At 38.9% G+C, this 20,920-nt stretch overlaps 1 protein-coding gene and 1 long non-coding RNA gene across 45 annotated transcripts in view; one reads left to right on the top strand and one right to left on the bottom strand.

Annotated features, from left to right (window-relative positions):
• Nucleotides 1–20,920, top strand: part of CALD1 (caldesmon 1) — a 271,434-nt gene that overhangs the window by 119,764 nt on the left and 130,750 nt on the right. For 41 of the 44 annotated variants that reach the window (XR_013415609.1, XR_013415613.1, XR_013415610.1 and 38 more), the window contains one exon: nt 19,308–19,395. The gene's annotated coding sequence lies outside the window, so the exon portion shown is untranslated. Of the gene's footprint in view, nt 1–19,249; nt 19,396–20,920 lie in introns of all 44 variants that reach the window. The other 3 variants (XM_077997385.1, XM_077997405.1, XM_077997414.1) reach the window with 1 other exon arrangement.
• Nucleotides 9,938–20,920, bottom strand: part of LOC114677039 (uncharacterized) — a 31,204-nt gene continuing 20,221 nt past the window's right edge. Inside the window, exons 4-5 of the long non-coding RNA XR_003728353.2 lie at nt 14,704–14,883; nt 9,938–10,973 (exon numbers count right to left, since the gene is read on the bottom strand). This is a non-coding gene — a long non-coding RNA (uncharacterized LOC114677039). The remainder of the gene's footprint in view (nt 10,974–14,703; nt 14,884–20,920) is intronic.

The raw sequence follows: 20,920 nt of genomic DNA on the forward strand, positions 1-20,920 counted from the left end.
AATTCAGGTTTCAAGAATCTCCAAACTTACCTACACACTCTAGTTTAGCCCTTTCAAGTATCATTCCATCCTATAAACTGATTTTAAATCTTCCCAAACTACTGTTTATATAAAAAAAATCTTAGTCTCAAAAATCTTCCCAAAGTACTATTTACTTTAAAAATTTTAAATTAAAGAGAGGTGAACAAAACTAGCATGTTAAAATTCTCTGTATAAGGATAATTTTATTACTGTATTGTCTGCTCCAAAGAATAAAGTACAAAACTGATATTCAAGGACCTGGTCAATATTCCTGCTTTCTCCCACCCTCCCAGGCAGGCTTTTGAATGTACTCTCCCACGACCACAGCTGCCCATGACCACAACTGATGTATTTCTGTTCTGCTGACGTTGCTCCTTCCTCATGTTTGAAATATTCTCACACCTCCTTTCTAGTTATCCAAATCTTAACTCTTTAAGTGCCAATCATCTTTCTGAAGCATCTCCTAAGTACTCCAAACCACCTAATCAACACACACCCAAGCTTTTCTAGTCTATTCTTCAACATTTTACAGTTTAGAAGATCCAACCTGCAGAGTTTGTGACTTGCCAGAGGTCACAAAGGAAGTTAGTAGTGTCACCATGACTTAAAATTGAGGTCTTTTACCACCAATACTGTTGCCTGGATTCCCTAAACTAATCAGGATAACAGGCATTTTACTGATAATATTGGTTTTGTATTGTTGGTTCATTGTTCCTAAGTATGAAACCTGGATATGCCCAAATTGTTCCTGGATTATTCTTTCATTTCAGATCCAAATAAAATAATTGGGGCCTCCATCTCAATATTTCAGAGACTCCCCAAGAAAGAGATAAGGTGGAGGGATGCTTTATATTTTTGTCACCTCCTGCTCCAAATTCCGGTCACACATTTACAGCCTCAGTCCAACCTCTACCGGCTTAAGTCTGAGCATGGAAAAGTTCTTTTTTTCTTCATTCCCACAAAGCTGCTGCATTTAACAGAGTTTGATGAATGGTTTATGGTGATAGAAGGGCATTAAAGTGCAGCCCACACTGGATCACAGCTCAAAATTAAATATTTTAATTTGAGAAAAAAAATTAGCTCTTTAGCTCTTTGCCTTAATTCTCTCCCATGTGATTTTGGGGTGGACAGGACCATTCAACTTTTACAACCGCAAAGCAAGGTCAGGATATTTACGTAAACAAAATATAATAGTTATCTACCCTGGGCTTATGCCTTTAGTAACTCTAAGAAGCAACAGAAGTTTTGACATTAGTTTTTCTTTAACTTGGCCCAGGTTGAAATCTTAGGCAGATCTCCCTATCTCAATGGATCAGGACAATGGCAGGAGTCAATGGGTATTCATTTGCTACATTCTTAGTTGGGAAAATGAATCCAGCACTATTTTCCAGAATGTAGTGAGATCAGGAAGAGAGTAAAAGCAGAAAATGGGCATTTTTTTTTTGCCATTTGCTGAGCTTTTTCTCCATACCAGGTTCTATACTGTTATACACATTACCCCATTTCATTCTCACAACAACCATGCAAGGTAGGCATTCTCCACTTTTCAGTGGAGCAAATAAACAATTTGCCAAAGTCATCCAGCAAGAAAGTGGCACAATCCAGAATTCAAACCCAGATCTGCCTGGCTTTAAAAGCCTTTCAGGACTTGGCCAGATGACAACGTCAATGACCCAGGCACAGGAAACAGTGAGGACCATATTAGATCACATGATATTCCAAATTTATCAGAGTGCTGGGAGTCAGAATAAATAGAAATGTCAGTCAAAGGTGTTATTTGGGGAAGGCGATGGAAGGTCCATGATGGACTGAGGTTCAGATAGAGGAGATGACTTTCCTTTCATTCATTCTTCTGTTTAAAGCTACCGGATTTAACACAAACTCTGAGGACCTTCTACAGAATCTGAATTGGGCATCCCCAGGTCACTTAGTTTTTATAACCCAACAAGGGCAACATATTTAATAGACTATCACCAAAAGCCTTTCCGAGAAGCTTGTATTTATTCATCTTGCCTGAGACTGGGCAAAGGGGGCAGGTATCTGGTTTTTGTTACTGCATAGAAATACAACTTTGGTTTCGTTGATGTGAACGGATAAGCACTGCATGTGAACTGAAATCACACTATGTCTAAACAGAGGACTCTGTGGCACTTTTCTTACTAAAAAGTTGTTAAGTTTGGCAATCCTCACTCTGTTCCAGTCAAACATTTTCTTAACCATATTAGGTTATATGGAAATAAGCCAATGTCGTGGCTGGTGTATGAGTAGGTCTTCTGCACCGAGGCAGTTTTCTTGAGAGCATTTTCTCGCTGGTTTAAAAGGAATAGAGACAAATGTGGCTCAGAGTATATTTTTAAATATGGCTGGAAAGAAAAATAAAAATTCACTGATCCAAAAAGAATTCAGAATTGCAGCTAGACCAAAGTCAGATTTTTAAGCTAGAAGACTTAGAGAGATTTGGGTATTTGCTTGCTTCTTATTTTTAAAAAGCCCAGCCAACCTTAACACAGATATAAGGGAGGAAATCAGAACAAAATTGCATCATCTGTTCCATAATTGTCCAATGTTGTTCTCGTTGCTTAATCTCGTGGGTTAGAAAACCAGCATTTGAGCTCTGGATTCACTACATTCTGAGTAATCCTAGACACTGGGCTTAATTTCATTGTTTGTCAAATGGGGGATGATATACTACCTCTATCATAGGATTCTTAGGAAAATCCAATGAGATAATGCATGATTCAACTATTACCAAAAAAGCGTATTATGAGCCTTCTGTCTTTCAAACTACAACAGTTGGAGAAAAGTAGCAGCAGAAAAAATAGCTTTTAGGTCTGCCCCTGGTTGCTCTGATACAGTTATCTGCTTTTCATTTAGATGTATCATATTCTGCTTTGACAGCTAATAATTATTCATTCATATATCTATTCCTTTATTCAGAATATTGAGCACTTAGCAAGTGCCAAGCTCTTAATTCTCATCGTTGCAAATAGATGATAAATCAATAAAGCTCCCCCCATCTTATCGTTAGACACTCTTTTGAAATATTTTTATTTCAAGATACATGTCGGCCATTCATTCATTCCATGTATATTTATTGAGTGACTACTAAATGGCAGGCAACTGCAAAGTGCTGAGGAATCATTAGTAAACACAATAGATACATCCTCATGGAGATTTCAGTCTAGTAGAAAAGATAGATATTAAATACATAAGTACTCAAACATAAATATCATCGTGAATTGTGATTGTACATGAAGACAAAGAGCAGAGACTTATAACAGAGAATGACATGGAAGTAAAATCTTAAAAATCTATATGTCTAATGCAACAAATTTTAATTTACAATACCTTGGCAATAAATGGATAGGATATTTGAAAACGTTATCATCTAATTGTACTGTAACACAAAAACTGGTGTTTTCAGGGTGTCGCAATTATTTAATACTATTCCAATTTTGACTTTGTGGGTTTAAGAAAGGCTAAGAATTATCCAAGTAAGAAGTATGCCTTTGTCATTAGCTAATGGTGAGGGGCTCATTTCTGGTCTCTGTGGCCAGTAAGCTCTAGATCCATGCAAGAAATTGAAAGCAAGCTTGTGTGACTGGATCACAAGAGAGAGGCACAAGAGGAAGCTAGAGAGGCAGACTGGGCTAGATCATACATGACATTGTAGGCCATGGGAAGAGCTGGATCTGTATTCTAGATGCATTATAAAGCTACCCAAATGTTTTAAGCAGGGTAGTGACATGATTAGATTTATGTTTTTAAAAAGGTAATTGTTTGCAGATGGCTGGAAGATTAGAACAGAAAGACCAGTTGGGAGGCTCTTGGACGGGTCCAGATGAAATGATGGTGGCTTGGATTTGAGTGACAGCAACAATAATGAAGATAAATGGACCATTTTCGGCAAATATCCTGAAGGGAGAATCACCTGGATTTAGTAATTTACTGTAGAGGGAGTAATGGTAGATGAAGAAGGAGGAAGTGTAGGAAATGATTCCCAAGTCCAGAGCTTAAGCAACCAGGTAAATATTGGTGTCATTTGCTAAGATGGGAAAAACTTGGGAAACATGGACTGTGTTCAGTTCTATCCTGTTTGCTGAGGAAAAAAAAAAAAAAAAAAAACGGGGGGGAGTAGCGGTGGAACTTTTTGTGAGTTATAGAGAGGAAACAAAATTATAAAGCTTAACACCCGTCTTCAGAATGCTTGCACCCTAAGCATTAAATCCACTGTTGATATTTCCTTAACAGACTTTCTCAAACCACCAGAGGCTCTACTATGATGTGGGTTATCTCACTCCTAGAATTTATTCTCTCTTCACCCTTCCTCTGTGTGTGTCTACATATAACGCAATTGATTTTAATAATTTAATTTGCTACACCTTTGGATTATTTCATTTATCAAGGCATCAGTCGATCTTAAAAACTAGATCTTTAATTTCTTTAATTTTTTAAGTTCAGGGGTACATGTGCAGGATGTGCAGGTTTGTTACACAGGTAAATGTGTGTCATGCGGGTTTGTTATACAGATTATTTCATCACCCAGGTATTAAGCCTAGTACCCATTAGTTGTTTCTCCTAATCCTTTCTCCCCTCCCACCCTCAACCCTCCAACAGGCCCCAGGGTGTGTTGTTCCCCTCTATGTGTCCATGTGTTCTCATCATTTAGCTCCCACTTATAAGTGAGAACAAGCAGTCTTTAGTTTTCTGTTCCTGCATTAGTTTGCTAAGGATAATGGCCACCAACTCCATCCATGTCCCTGCGAAGGATATGATCTCAAACCAGATCTTTAAAGGCAATTTTTTTTTTTTGGTGCTTCTATAATATTGGCAGTGAATAATGACAATAGAAGTCTCTACCGTTTTGTCTTCCTGTTATTTGCTGTAACTCAACTACAAATATTCCAGCTTCTCCAGTGGTGTATGTGGAAACAAGGAGAATTCACAGAAAGAAAGTGTGATCAATTTGATTCCCCTGAGAGCCGTTGGTAGAGTACTAAGCTCTACATTACTTAGTAATGCAAAAACAAAGTGATATTTAGTGATCAAGATTTATGTACAAGAATGTCCATCACAGCACTACTTATAATAGCCCAAACTTGAAATACTCTCAATGTCCAGTGATAAGGGAATGATTACATATAATTGTACAGTTATCAATCATGTTTTTAAAATTGTGTAAAAAATATGTATAATATGATAAGTGAAAAAATTGAGTGCATAACATCACATTTGTTTTTAAAATAAATCTTATGTTTGTTGAAAAAAAAGACTGGAAGGAAATATATTGAAACTTTAAAGTAATCTCATGGTGGGAAGGATGAAAAAGAGACTTTATAATTATTTTCTGCATAATTTCTTTCTTTCTTTTTTTTTTGAGACGGAGTCTCGCTCTGTTGCCCGGGCTGGAGTGCAGTGGCATGATCTCGGCTCACTGCAACCTCCGCCTCCTAGGTTCAAGCAATTCTCTGCCTCAGCCTCCTGAGTAGCTGGGATTACAGGTGCCCATCACCAAGCCTGGCTAATTTTTTTGTATTTTTAGTAGAAACAGGGGTTTCACCATCTTGGCCAGGCTGGTCTTGAACTTCTGACCTTGTGATTCACTTGCCTTGGCCTCCCAAAGTGTTGCGATTGCAGGCATGAGCCACCGCACCCGGCTTCTGCATAATTTCTGTATTTTCTATAATAAAATGCATATTTGCATACTTTCTATAATAAAATGTATATCTATATAGCACTCAGAGATGGCATAACTTCTACAGATTTGATGATTTTTGTTAGTGGAAGAGATCTGAGTTATCTGCGAGTTACCGGCGGCGAATCCGTAGGGGTCCACAGCAACTTCAGTCCTTGCCTCCTCAGAAGAAAGAATTCAACTGAGGGGCATGTAAAGCAGAAAAAGAGATAGAGGCAAGTTTCAGAGCAAGAGTGGAAGTTTATTTTAAAAAGCTTTAGAACAGGAAAGAAAGGTGTGCTTGGAAGAGATTCAAGCAGGCACGTGAGTGTTAAAGAGAGAAGGTCAAGTGTCCTGTTTAACCGTGATCCCAGGACTTTTATAAGCTCTCCTTTTCCCCATGATCTTCCTTAGGGTGGGCATGCGCAGAGCCCTTCTTACTCTTGAGAAATGCGCACATGCAGTGTTTTTAGGGAGTTAGACACATGCCCATCTGAGGTTTTCTTCCTTCTTCTGGTAGAGAGTACCCAGGAGATCTTACTTCATCATTTTTGTCTCCTAATATGCATTTCCAGGAAGCTGTTTCTCTCTGGGGTCTGCATTCAGTTAACACTTTAAATATTAACAGGTATGGACCATCAGGAGATTGTCTCTTTCTGGCTGCTGTGAATTATCACTTTTAGAGAGGCAAAGGGATAATTGCCAAACATCACCTGATGTTTCTAGTGGGTGGTGGGAGAGCCCTCTCCTGCTCCCCGCTCATAACTGACTACATGTAACAATTTGGGACCTTTTTCAGTAGAATGAAATAGAAATAAAAGCAGTCCTGAAAACCAGCAATGAATCATTGTGAAGTCCTGCCTGAGATACTCTGGGGTATAAAGTGGTGTGAAAATGTGATTGCTCATTCATGGATCTTATGATCAAGTTCCCACACTCCTGGATTTCTCTTGTTTGGATTCAAACAGCCTAAGAACATAATAAGGGCAGTTTTGATTTTCATCTCTGAGGTTTTTCTTTTAAGCCACATCAGGAAATGAAGGAACACAGACAGACAGTGGTAGAAATACACTCACAAAACAATCTAAGTATCTGGGCAGCTTCAATATCATTTAAATTCTGGCTAAGTTTACGGTTTTTCCTTTTTTTGTTTCCTCCTTCACTCTTCTAGTGTATTCCACATAATGTAGTTATAGCTCTGCTCAAGGTTCTGGAATGGCGTTTGTATGTAAGCTTAGTTATTTTAAGTCATTCACAGTTATTTGTTTTTTAACCCTTTAAAAGTAATTTGTCACAATCACCTCTTTATGTGCGAGATATATAAGAATTATTGTCTTGTCTCTGGACAGTATGTTTTAGAACTTTTCCTTATGAAGCTGTAAGACATGTTTTATACTTAAGCTTATCAGCTCTATTTAGCCTATAATTGTGTCTGCATAATGCCAGAATTGTCATTTCAACAGAGACCGAGAGCTCCCCAACAGTTATTTGGTGGCAACTGACAAAAATTTTTATTGAATTAATTTATCTTTTTCACTTAATTCAATCCACTTAGCTATAAATGTTGAACCCAGTGAAACTTCTGGTTTTTAGGGGATTTTCTTGGCATATGAATGGAAGCATTGCTATGTTTAAAAATACTATCCTTTGGAGATAAACATTATGGGATGTTCAATATGAAATATTTTATCAATGTGGAAATGGGTTTCATTAACCCATCTGTATCTGCACGTCATCCTTCATCTGGTTAAAATTCCACATTGTAAAAAAGATAGCAGCTTGGGTTGAATTTTGTGGCCATATAAGACTGAAGTTTGATACTGTCCACATTACCATCAACCAGCTAATGTATTACCAATAAAAACATCAGTACTATTCTTCAGTGAGATTCTCATTGTCCACCTTGTATAAGTTTTCAGCGTAGCCCTGGGAAGAAGGGCACTGGAGAATGATGTTTTCATCAAGATTTAGAAGTGAAAGAGATTGAGCTTCTGGAGACCTCATTTATTCACTTAACCCACATTTATTGAGAAACTGCTATGTGCTCAGAGCTATGCTAGATACTGGGGATACAGAAATGAATATGACATAAGTAATTTAATATTTATTTGCCCACTAGAGTGTTAGACCTCTGAGGGCAGTGATCTTGTCTGTCTCCATCTCTGCTGTCTCCTTAGCAACTCCCATTTAATAACTGGAAATAGAATCCCAAGGTGGGCCTAACTTTTTGTCTCATGAGATACGAATAGTAGAAGAGAAAATCTCAAACTTTTCCCCTATATGAGGAATGATATTCACAGAAAAAAACCCACTTAGAGGAAGACAAATAGGCCTTTTTCTTTCACTGGAGAAAGATGCCTAGAATCCAATTGAATGAGTTTATATGGATAGCTTTGAATCCTTCCTAATATTTTAAAAAGTAAATCACGTGAAACCTCACATTTCTGATGTCACATCGGAGTAGCAACAATACTGCGATCAGAACCCCACACAGAAAGCCGCTGTGGTGGGTCACCATACCTGACGGAAGATCTATTTTGATGTTCAAATGCTTTGAGATGAGTACGGTTACTTGAAGTATTTATCGCTTGTTATACCTTCTCTGCTGTGTGATTACTGCAAAGACAGGCCAGATTGCAAGGGCCACAAAGGATCAGTTCTTGAGATAATTATTTGAAAACTGTTTAGCCCATGATAGCATTTAGAAATCAAGCAGTAGACTGGGTGCCGTGGCTCACGCCTATAATCCCAGCACTATGGGAGGCCGAGACGGGTGGATCACGAGGTCAGGAGATCAAGACCATCCTGGCTAACATGGTGAAACCCCAGCTCTACTAAAAATACAAACAGTTAGCTGGGCGAGGTGGCGGGTGCCTGTAGTCCCAGCTACTCAGGAGGCTGAGGCAGGAGAATGGTGTGAACCCGGGAGGCGGAGCTTGCAGTGAGCCGAGATGGCGCCACTGCACTCCAGCCTGGGCGATAGAGCGAGACTCCGTCCCCAAAAAAAAAAAAAAAAAAAAAAGCAAGCAATAGATTCTTCCGATGTCTAAAAGCAGATGTAGTGATTGATTTGTCCTAAAATAAAAAATAACCAGCTCCTGCTTCATGAACTCGGTTGTTAACTAATCAAACACAGGCAGAATGCTGTTCTACAGAAAGAACAGATTTGGGGACTCAGCTCCTCCCATAACTAGCTAAGAAGCCTTGGGTAAACCATTTAACCTCTCTAGGCCTTTCTAGGTCTTTTTTATAAAATGTTGCCGATAATACTTGTCTTACTGACCTCCAGGGTTGCCATGAAAATCATTTAAGAATAGGGATATGAAAGCCCTGTTTACTGTAAAAGTGCCATGTATTTGTATTCTTAACCCATTTGTGATGTCACTAGGCACTTGGAAATCAGCCCACAAATGGCTGATCTGATTGATGATAGAAGCATAATTGCCCTGTGACCAACCCACTTCATCCCTACCAAACATTCCAGACATTTCAGTGCAGGAATAAGGTCTATGGGAAAAAGTCAAAAGGAGACTAATCAGAGGAATTCCACTGGCCCTTCCCAGGGCCCTGTGCACAAAATGGTCCCCTGTGCATTGTTATTTTGCTGTGTTTGCCGATGTCCACAACTTCCTAGACATTAGCAGATGGATATCTGGGTGATGATGAACAGACAGAGTGAGTGTGATATTTTACCAGTTTTCTAGTGCAAAGGCCTCTGTCTCTAATCTATAGGCTTGCAGCCTTCACTAGTTACTCTTTCAGTTGAATGTGCAAAGAGATAAAGTACTGCCTGCCTTTCTTTAAAATGCTGAGGAATGACATCTAGTGAATTTTTTCAAGGCTACAGATACTGATGGTTTTGCTTTTGGTTGCAACGGTAGACAAGGTGATTCTAGATCCTGACCTGAGCCCTGTGTCCTGCTGCTGCCCAGATTCTCTTTGTCAGCGTTTCATGCTTGCCACTGACTGAGCTCAAGGCTCTGGATTAGGTCTTAACACACAGCTCTGTGGCAGAGAGGAGAGGTGGGCAATGCCAGTTGGTTAGAACGCGGGAAAGAGGAACAGGATATTTCCACTTAGGGTGTTATTTTGCTTTGTTTTTTGCTTACCTTAAGCAATTGGCCATAAAGGAAATATATGGCCCTGTCCTTAGGTAGTTAAATTTCAATCAGTAGTTAAAACTAACATTAGAAAAAGTTTTAAGCATACTTTAAATAAACAAGAACATATTAGAAATAGGAACATGAAATGTATTTATTACATCAATAAAGTGTGCCTAAATTTTTCAGAGTTGACTTAACTGCATAATAGATAATCTGATCACTTTGATGACGTGCAGCCTGAACTAGAAAGTATTGACTTCAGACACTCCTTCTTTGTGAATATCAAAAATTTCTAAGTACAACCTTTATTGATGAGATTGTCAAAAATTGAGTCTAATAGAATTAAAGAGGTTCAATTTTGTCAAACTGGAAATTATTAAATTTATCCTATATGCTGGAGGCTGTGCTAAATTCTACAGATAACAGATAAATGAGGCTGGGCGAGGTGGCTCACACCTGTAATCCCAGAAATTTGGGAGTCCGAGTCGGGCAGATCACCTGAGTTAGGAGTTCGAGACCAGCCTGGCCAACATGGTGAAACCCCGTCTCTACTAAAAATACAAAAATTAGCTAGGTGTGGTGGTGGGCGCCTGTAATCCCAGCTACTCAGGAAGGTGAAGCAGGAGAATCACTTGAACCTGGGAGGCAGAGGTTGAATCGGTGAGCTGAGATCATGCCACTGCACTCCGGCCTGGTGACAGAGTGAGACTTCATCTCAAAAAAATAGAAGATAAATGATATGACTCTTACCCTTGCACAGGTGTCCATACTGTTTCCTCAGCTTTGCCTCCTCAACCATGAGGGTTCTAATCTTCATAGTTGCTTCTCTTCAATAAGTTCTATTTATTTAGGAAGCCACACACAGGCACATAGGCAGAAGAAGAGAACTGGAAGACTGCATCCATTGGAAAATTTAATATACATAAAAATTTAGTGCACCATTTCTTATCACTTGCTGAAACCTAGGTGACTTCACATCACGCCTCACAAACAACAGTCAGTGCTTGTTGATAATGATGACAGTGGTAGTTGCAGTGGTGATGATTACGATGATGAAGACAAGAGAAACAACTGCCACTGCCTTTCCACAAACTTTGGACTTTTTATTATCTACACTAGGTCTTTCGTGATGACTGGTAGTTATACCCAGTTTAAACTTCAGGTACACCATGACTCTGTGAAGAGAAAGATAGATTTTTCTCAGTGTCTCTTATGCCTGTAGCCACGGGAAACTTATCAAACACTGACGTCAGCTACTTTCCCATGAGAAGTTCAGAAATTTCATAAGACCACAAATGACTTTCTCTTTCCTATTTGCTTCAGACAAGTACAGAACTCTTCATGAAGCTTAAAAAATAAACATCTGACCTTCATGGATACATTCTCAATGCTTCTCCAATCAGAAATCATCTTGCCTGTAAAAATCCACCCTCATTCTTCTATTAACAATGGAAAGATCTCGGATGATGCAAATAGCATCGCAGATTACTCTTCATTAAATGATTGTCCAAGAGAAAGGAGAAAAGGCACCTGTGATTAGGCACCATTTTAAGATATCAAAGCCCATCTTTTGCACTATTATAGAACAGGATAAGATCTGGTGTTTTTTTTTTTTTTTTTTCCATAGTTTTACAAAATTGGCTCCTCTGAGAACATACATCTAAGCTATATCCTTTGCACTCCATAAAATTTTAAGAAGAACTCGGCAAAATTTCCCTGGGTAGCTTCCTAGTCTTGGGACCTGATGGTATAGAAATAAGCTAAGAATTGAGTCATTCTACTTTCTAGATGCAGGATAACAAAGAAGAAGGCAGAGAAAGGAACTGATAATATTCATGAAGGGTCAACAATACGCTAGGTTCAATACTAGGCACTTTATATGTTATCTCAATCATCACTCAACAACAGACTTTTTTCTTTCGTTCTTTTCTTTTTTCTAAGACTGAGTCTCGCTCTGTCTCCCAAGCTGGAGTGCAATGGTGCGATCTTGGCTCACTGCAACCTCTGTCTCCCGGGTTCACACGATTCTCCTGCCTCAGCCTCCCGAGTAGATGGGATTACAGGAGCACACCACCACACCGGCTAATTTTTTTTTTTTTTTTGTATTTTTAGTAGAGACAGGGTTTCACTGTGTTGGCCAGACTGGTCTCAAACTCCTGACCTTGTGATCTGCCCGCCTTGGCCTCCCAAAGTGCTAGGATTATAGGCGTGAGCCAGTGCACCCGGCCAATAACAGACTTTTATGAAGCATATGATATATGCCAGAGAACATGCTAAATGCTTGGTATGGAGTGATTGATAAGACCATGCCCTTACCATTGGGAAGCCCATACTCATGCAATGCTACCATAGAGGCATTAACCAAGTACAATGGAAGAAGGAAAAAATCCTTCAAGGTAGTTATTACTATCCTCATTTTAAAATTGAAGTAGCTGATACCTGTTAGGTATCTTTTTTAAAGAGTTTCTCTTAGGTTATTAAGTGTAGAGTTCTATGTGACCCTATAGTCAGTCTTACAACTCCATGCTGTTTTAATGGGAAAGATCTATTTTCAATCCAACTGAATGATTTAAAGCTTTGTCTGCAATCCAATAAATCTGTTTGCTACAGAATGCCACAAGAATTCTGACTTTCACTGAATAATTGACTTTTTCTTTAATTATAAGAACAATTTCCTTAATTTCCCACTTTAGCCTGTTTGGTAGCTAAATTCCTAGCATATTATCATATTAATACATCTCGTCCCTCTTATCTACTCATTTATACAAATATCTGTATACATTTCCATATGCATAAGTCCTTAATAACACAGAAAACATATCCCGTAAAAATCAAGAGAGTCTCATACAGACATAAACCTATACACTAAAATACAAGCATACTGTAAATGAATTTGTTCAAGATACATAGGCAAAATCTGAAATGGAAACATACAATTTTAAGAAATAAAGAGGCAACATTGTTCAAGGGCTTGATGCACAAAAGAGCTACAAGAAATAATTTGGGGAAGGTGGGTGGTTAAAAGTGAGGAGGAGAAACAGTGGATACTAAGCAAGGGGTTGGATGGATGGTGAAATTTCATGGCATTCTTAAGATGATAAGTAGTCCCTGTATTTGGATTGCCTTGGTATGGGCCACTTGCAAAAACATTCAATATTTCCCTTCTAAGATATGGTAAGCCAAAAAATATATATGGAAAGTTCACTAAGTCATTGGTAAATAATCCAGTGTTGACTTTTAATTTAGAAATAACTGACCAAATTGATCCCAGCCTTCCCAACTACAATTCTCCCCCTGCAGAGTACCTTGATTTGTATTATCTTATTGTTTTCTCTCATTGTTTGTCTTTCTTTTTACTATTTTATTTTCTTACTGGTACAATATATGACCAGAGATAGTGAACCTTCATGATTTTATATATTTTGAGCTCATAAATTCCCTTGAGTTGTCATCTTTCCAGACTAAAGCTTCATCTTTTTCTATTCACATGTTCTAAAAATAATCTTTTTAATGATGTGTGACATATAGAGAAGTGCACAATTTATAATTGTACAGAATGATGCACTTTCACAGAATGAACGCAACTGAGTAGTCAGCATCCAGATCACAAAACAGAATACTACTTGCACTCAAAAGCCCCCCAAATGTTCCTTCAGAGTCATGCCTTCCCCCACCCAGCCACTACCTCATGATAACCATTATTCTGATTTCTAACATGAAATATTAATTTTGTCTGGGCTTTGGTTTTTATATTAATGAAATCATACAGTAATTTTTTGTTGTGTTGTTTACATTATGATTCTGAGATTGATTGCCTGAGCAACACTTAGATCATTCTAATTGCTATATAGGGTTTCATTGTTTACCTCCCACGATTTATCCATTTTGCTGTTGATAGACATTGAGGTTATTTCCATTTCGTGGCTATTACTAATAGTACTGCTATGAACGTTCAAGTTCATGTCTTCTGGTGAATATATGCATGGATTTTTGTTGTATATATGCCTATGAGTAAGATCTCTGGGTCACGGGTATACAAATATTCAGCTTTAGCACGTGCTGTCAAATCTTTTTCCCAAGTGATTTTGCCAATTTATATTCCCACAGCAGTGCATGAGCATTTCAGTTGCTCACTAACATTTTGATTTATGTCTTTTAAATTTTAGCTATTCTAGTGGCATGTAGCTTTAGTTCATCATAAGTTTCAATTTGAATTTTTCTAATGATTAATGAGATTCAGCACTTTTTCATATGCTTGTTGACCTTTTTGTCTTTTTGTTTTTGTTTTTGTTTTGAGACAAGGTCTCTCTCTGTCCCCAGGCTGGAGTGCACTGTCACGATCATGGCATACTGTGGCTTTGACCTCCCTGGCTCAAGAGATCCTCCCACCTCAGCTTCCCAGGTAGCTGAGACTACAGGCATGCACCACCACACCTGGCTAATTTATTTTTTAGTTGTTGGCAATTTTAAATATCTTCTTTTGTGAAATGCCTGTTGAAATCATTACTTATTTCTCTACTAGATCATCCATCTTTTTCTTTTTGATGTGTGGAAATTGTTTATATATTCCGGATACAAGTTCTTTGTCATCCATATTGCTAATATTATTTTCTCAATCTATGGCTTTCATTGTCACTCTTTTTATGGTTTTTAGTTTTAATGCAACACAAGTTTTTTATTTTTATGTCCTGTTTACAAAATATTTGCCTATCCCAAAATCATGGAGATTTTTTTTTTTCTGAAAGTCCAAATGTGTAAGTTTTCACATTTAGATCTACAATCAATCTGAAAGAATTTGAGGGAATGATGCTAAATAGAGGTCAAGTTTTGATTTTCCTTTTTCCATATAGATATTCATTTAGGTGTGGGATGATGTTACTTTCCTACAGATAGGGATTGTCTTACCTTCTGGTTGTTTCAATGGAGTTGGGAAAGTTCTCTTCAGTGAAACGGGGCTGAGCTGACCTACAACTCCTCTTCCATTTTGCATGACTCCTTCAACCTCTGGTTTGCTCCCTCTCCGTGGCTGAATTCTCCAAAGGTCCTAACTAAGGTTGTATCCAAGACCGTTTATCACAGTGTAATCTGCATACAGTAAAATTTACTCTTTTCAGTGTACAGTTCTGCAAGTTTTGACAAGTGCATATAGTTAAATAACAATCACCATGAATAAGATATAGCACAGCTCTGTCACCCCAGAATGGTCCTTCCCTCTTGCACTTAAAGTTGTTTTCTACTCAGCTCCACAAGACTGCTAAGACTGTGCTCTGCTTCTCAGAAATGTTCTACTTAGTTTCTCTCTTGTATCTTCTTGTCCTTTGTATCTTAAGTACACCAAATTCCTTGAGGGGGAAATCACTGAATGTGAGATTACTTTTCCAGGCCTTCCTTCTCTCTAAGATGTTGGCCCCTCAAATCCTGGTTACCACAGCAGTTCTGGGATGCCTCCAAATTAATTTTGGTTTTGTGGAATATTATCCAGAGTTTCTAGTTGTTCTCAATGAAAGCACTGGACTGCCACAAGGTATTCCATTTAGGCAGATACCTACATCGGTCTAGCTACATTCCACAAACTCATCAATGATCTCCTCCAAAACATTTAAAGAAAAATGTTGTATAGAACTCAAAAAGGTAAAAGAAAATGTCAATGTTGGCAGCTATGGCTGCTCCATGTATCCAGTCATGGAAGGAGCTTTGGAATAAAACAAACCTGGGTTTTAATTCTAACTTGGTCATTTATTAACCATGTGACAATGAATCTTACTTCCAAGTGGGGATAATAAAAAAACAACCAGTTTCACAGTTTTCTCGTGAAGATTAAATGAAAGAACAGACATCAAGTACCTTGCAAATAGTAGGCATTCAATAAATTATAGATATTATTATGTAATATATTATCATTTCTCTTAGAGTTATAAAATGCAGTCATCTCTTAGAAATAATAGAGAAGGAGTAGGGGTAGGTGGACTTGAAAAGTAATACTCTTCTCTGAGCACCCTGTTAGATGCTGAAAAGGGGAAACTTGGTTGAACTTGTTTTATTCAAAATGATATCAAGGTCATTCACATACACAATAAATTTTTTTTTCATGGAAAGATGGTAGAAATAAATCAGCCGAATCGAAGTACTGTTGCAAATCTATTCCAAATGCTTCATGTTACAGATGAAGGAATTGAGTGGTTAAATGACTTTTTCAAGGGCAATTCACTTGTTAGTATTTATTTAAATGACCCAAATTCCCTAAGATCATATATTTCTTTTCTTCTAACATACTCCTCGCTCCCATGTTTAACTATAAATGCAAAGCAGAGACAATTAATAATGTTTCATTATTACTGACTCATTCTGACTAAAACCTATCGATCTATTTTTGAATATTTTATTTTAATTTCCATCCCCACAAATTATGTGACTTCCTGCCAACTATGATTGAAATAGCTACTTGCCATTCCTTTCTCATTTTAAGGATTATGTCCTGTAGCTTTTCATTTTTCTGTCTGTTATTAAGAAATGATCTGGCCGGGCGCGGTGGCTCAAGCCTGTAATCCCAGCACTTTGGGAGGCCGAGACGGGTGGATCACGAGGTCAGGAGATCGAGACCATCCTGGCTAATATGGTGAAACCCCATCTCTACTAAAAAATACAAAAAACTAGCCGGGCGAGGTGGCGGGCGCCTGTAGTCCCAGCTACTCGGGAGGCTGAGGCAGGAGAATGGAGTAAACCCGGGAGTCAGAGCTTGCAGTGAGCTGAGATCCGGCCACTGCACTCCAGCCTGGGCAACAGAGCGAGACTCCGTCTCAAAAAAAAAAAAAAAAAAAAAAAAAAGAAATGATCTGCCTTATCCTGTAATGTATGAAAGGAGCTCGTGCAAGCCTGTAGAACACAGCTCTCTTGAAGTCTACCAAGCAAAAAAGGGAGTGGGGAACCTCCATCCCTCTGGGCACTGGATAAAAAGGTGACCATGTGCTTCTTTGGCACTTTCATCTCTGGGCAGGGACAGATCCTCATGCTTTCCAGCAAGGGCAGCCCTGTGGGGATCGTTTTTTGGTAACACCCTCTGTCCAGCACATCTTTCAGCATTGTGTACTCTACGAACAGACATATGAGCCTGAATCTCACATGGACTGAGTAACTTGGAAGAGTTTCATGATCCCAGAGCACACAGCCATCTCGTAAAAGCCTCACATCAGGCTTCTCAAGGGCTCTGCCTGGAACATGCTTCCCTCAGATCTTTACATTGGGGGCTTCTTCCTAGAAATGTGTTTTTAGCCTAGATGTCTCCTGTTCAGAGAGACTGTCCCTCACCAACCAACCTCCAGGGACCCTCAGTGGACCTCTTTACATCCTGCTGTTTTTTATTTGCTCACCATCAGAAATGTGTGTTGTCTGAACTCCAGCAGAATATAAGCTCCATGGAAGCAGAGCCCTTGTACATCACTGTGTGCTGTGTCCTGGAGCAGAGGATTCACTCAGTGAACAAACAAATGTGCTCCTGTGTCCACCAGATACACCCAGCACGGTGGGTCAGGCCCTGGCTTTGAATACTGGCCTCACCACTAGCAGGGTGAATTCGGGCAAATGACTTCAGCCAAGGAACTTCTCAGTGCTTATCCTAAGATAAGAATATGTATTTTACAAGGTTGTTACAGTAATCAAATGAAATAATGTGTGCAATGTGTTTAGCACAAGACCTATCACTGAAAAATACTTAACAAACAATAGTTGTTATTATTATTTCCATAATGAAAGCAAATCATATTATGAAAAAGTCACTGAGGAATTGTTTTATAAAAACGGTAATGTTGAAATCAGAGACCCTAATTCAACCATGTAAGATAAAATTTTAAATTAATGAAAATCTGGGTCTTCTTGTTAGTTATTTACAATTATTGATTTTTGTAAAGGATCCCTAATTTAACCTTTGCAATGATTCTCTGTTGAAATAAGTTATCATAACATCCTCCCCTCTTCCCCCACCACCAGCCTCTTAGTATCCATTTGGAAAATGCCATCTTTTTTTGGTTTGTTTTTGTTTTTTCGTTTTGTTTTTGAGACGGAGTCTCACTCTGTCGCCCAGGGTGGAGTGCAGTGGCGCAACCTCAGCTCATTGCAAGCTCCGCCTCCCGGGTTCATGCCATTCTCCCTCCTCAGCCCCGAGTAGCTGGGACTACAGGCGCCCGCCACCTCTCCCGGCTACTTTTTTGGATTTTTAGTAGAGATGGGGTTTCACCATTCACAGGATGGTCTCGATCTCCTGACCTTGTGATCCACCCCCCTCAGCCTCCCAAAGTGCTGGGATTAGAGGCGTGAGCCACCGTGCCCGGCCTGCCATCTTTCTGAGAATACTTGCAATAGAGATTTTAAATTAGGATACTAACCGTCTCCTGTAAATATGTGCTAGCAATGTTTTTAGAAATGTTTAACTAGAAAGGTGCTAGTTACAGTTGTTCATGCTACTAAATGACTTTTCCTGAGGGTTCTAAGAAAATCACTATACTTAGAGGACTAGAAATCTGATCAAGAGGGAAGAAATTACTTCTTTCTTTTTATTATACCTTGGTTCTCCCATAGTAAATGTTTTCATATAAAACTCATTTCTCCCCATGCCTGAGGAGATGGTTAAATCAAAGGAGCAATAACTAGTCCCTGGCTGTTTGCCACTGGCTGCAATGGGGACTCGGGGAGGAAGACAGGCTCATTTGCCTAACAGGGCCCAGCTCCCTTCCCGTCTTCCTTCATCTTGGGCCTTTTCCTTCCTTACTACCTCCGGTCTAGACTCAGCTTTCCCTGCAGAGACCTTTGGCAACTGCTTCTGAGCCAGGGCAGCCAGCATCTGTGTGTCGGGCACTGCTTTAAGCTATGGCTTAAAGGGCTCAAGTGAGGAATGGTTCACCCGGGCATCTATTTGAAGTTGCAAGGTAACTGATGGGAGAGAAAGATCTTAAAACAGGGAGTGAGATGCTTTCGCAACTCTGGCCCTTAGACCCTAAATCTGAAAATAGAAAGGAAAGAGATTATCTGAAGGCAAACTCTACTGTTAGAGATTCTGCCATTCATTTTATGTTTTCTCTTGAAAGCCTTTCTGTCTTTGTCTCACTAACAAGATAGTTTGTGGACATACACAGACACTATAGACCAAAAAGTTTTCCACTTATAACATTTTCTTCCTTCACTTTCCCTTTATTCATTCTCAAATTTTAAAATAAAAATACTGAGGGGATTGGGAGCAGCAAAAAAGAAACTTGGCAATTAGATACTGTCCCCGGGTTTGTCTTAACTATACCTCTTTCTCCAGAATAATTTATTCAGAATAATTCTGAGATGGACTCTGCAATAACTGTATTTTCCTTAAAATGCAAATGCACAATAGCTATTTCTACCGCTGCCTTATTTCTTCCTTTAGATTCTAACAACAGTACTTGAGGAAGAAATGATATTTGAAAATATATAGTCTGTATTAACTAAAATTCATTCAACTTAATTATGTTTCGATCCTCCTTTTATTCCAGGTATCATTGGAACATTTCAAGATCATCAAATCAAATTCCACAGGGATTGGTGATCTACCAGAAGGCTCAGACATCTGATTGCTGACCTGTGAGTAAAGTTTATGTTTTATTAATACTTTGGGCTCTGCTCTTAGGAATTACCCAGTCTCTGTGCCTGGTATTCTAACTTCTTACATCTAAAGATGCACTGTGAGAGACCAGTTTTTCTGCTACGGCCCTCCTACTTTACTTACCAGTTAATTAATCAGTTAAAATCTATCAAGTTTTGAAGGATCTATCAAGTCTTGTATCCTGTTTTGTAATCTGATTTTTTTTTCTTTATTGTTAAATGTTTCCTGCAATATAATTAATATCTTTCACAAAACCGTCCTGATAAATCATGAAGTCTTCACTTCTTGTGAAAATGCTAGTGATTTGAATCAATAAAGACAACATGAGTCAGCCTTCCAAGATGAATAAGCTCACCTTTGTGCAAACACTGGTGATCTCAGGAGCACTAAGTACCCCTCACTTTCAACAAATCTCTCACCTGGGAAGAAAACTTCTACCAGAACAAGGACCACCTAGGGAGGTGAAAGAGGGGATTTCCACTTTAGAGGATGGAGAAACCAAAGGACACTTCACTCATTCACAATTTTGCTGAGCTTGGCTCCAGTAGGTAGGAAAGTTCTTCAGGAGTTCAGCACACCACTCAGGCAATTGTTGTTTCAAGATTCTATCTGTTGCCCCCCTGCAAGTTTTCTCAGGCTGCCATAGTGAAAATCCACAGACTGGGTGGCTTAAACAACAGAGATTTCTTTTCTCACCATTCTGGAGGCTGGAAGTCTGAGATCAAGGTGCTGGCATGGTGGATTTCTCGAGGCCCTCCTTGCAGATGGCCACCTTCTCCCTGTGTCTTCACATGGTAGTCTCTCCAGGCACACACCTGTCTGGTGTCTTTCTCTCTGTGCCCAAATTTCCTCTTCTTGTAAAAACACCAGTCATATTGGATTAGGCCCACCCTAAAGACCTCATTTTAACTTAATCGCTCTTTGAAGAACTTATCTCCAAATGCAGTTACATTCTGAGGTCCTGAAAGTTAGGATTTCAACGTATGAATTTGGGGGAAATACTATTCAGTCCATAATGCTGCTGCCATCATTTTCTCTCTCTAATATGCTGATTTTTTTGTTTATTGCACATGGGCTTCCCTCTGATTCTCCCCTTCTGAACTCCCTTAGCGATTACATTACTCTCAGAGCATTTGCAGTTCCTACAGTGTATTATAGTCATTTGTGTACAGCTCTCATTTCCTTATGACAGTCTATAAATTCTGAAATCAGAGAGTGTGCCTTTTACATCTCTCATAGCACTAGAGGAGATGTAAAAGGCACTAGAGGAGATGTTTTGTATACAGTAGAAACTTTGTAATATTTGTTGAATGAATGAATGAATGAATGAATGAATGGAAAGAGGATTAGATGCAGCTTCTGAACCTACAATTTATTTGCTTTAAGACTGTCTCCAAAGGATGAGTATTAATGATGCTTTCTCCTCACTTCCTGCCCCCTAAGACAGGTAGAAATAAGTTAAGGCTGAGGAGAAAGATTGAAAGAAAGGTGTGATTGACTAAT

Source organism: Macaca mulatta, chromosome 3 (assembly GCF_049350105.2).
Source record: "Macaca mulatta isolate MMU2019108-1 chromosome 3, T2T-MMU8v2.0, whole genome shotgun sequence".
Classification (NCBI taxonomy): domain Eukaryota; kingdom Metazoa; phylum Chordata; class Mammalia; order Primates; family Cercopithecidae; genus Macaca; species Macaca mulatta.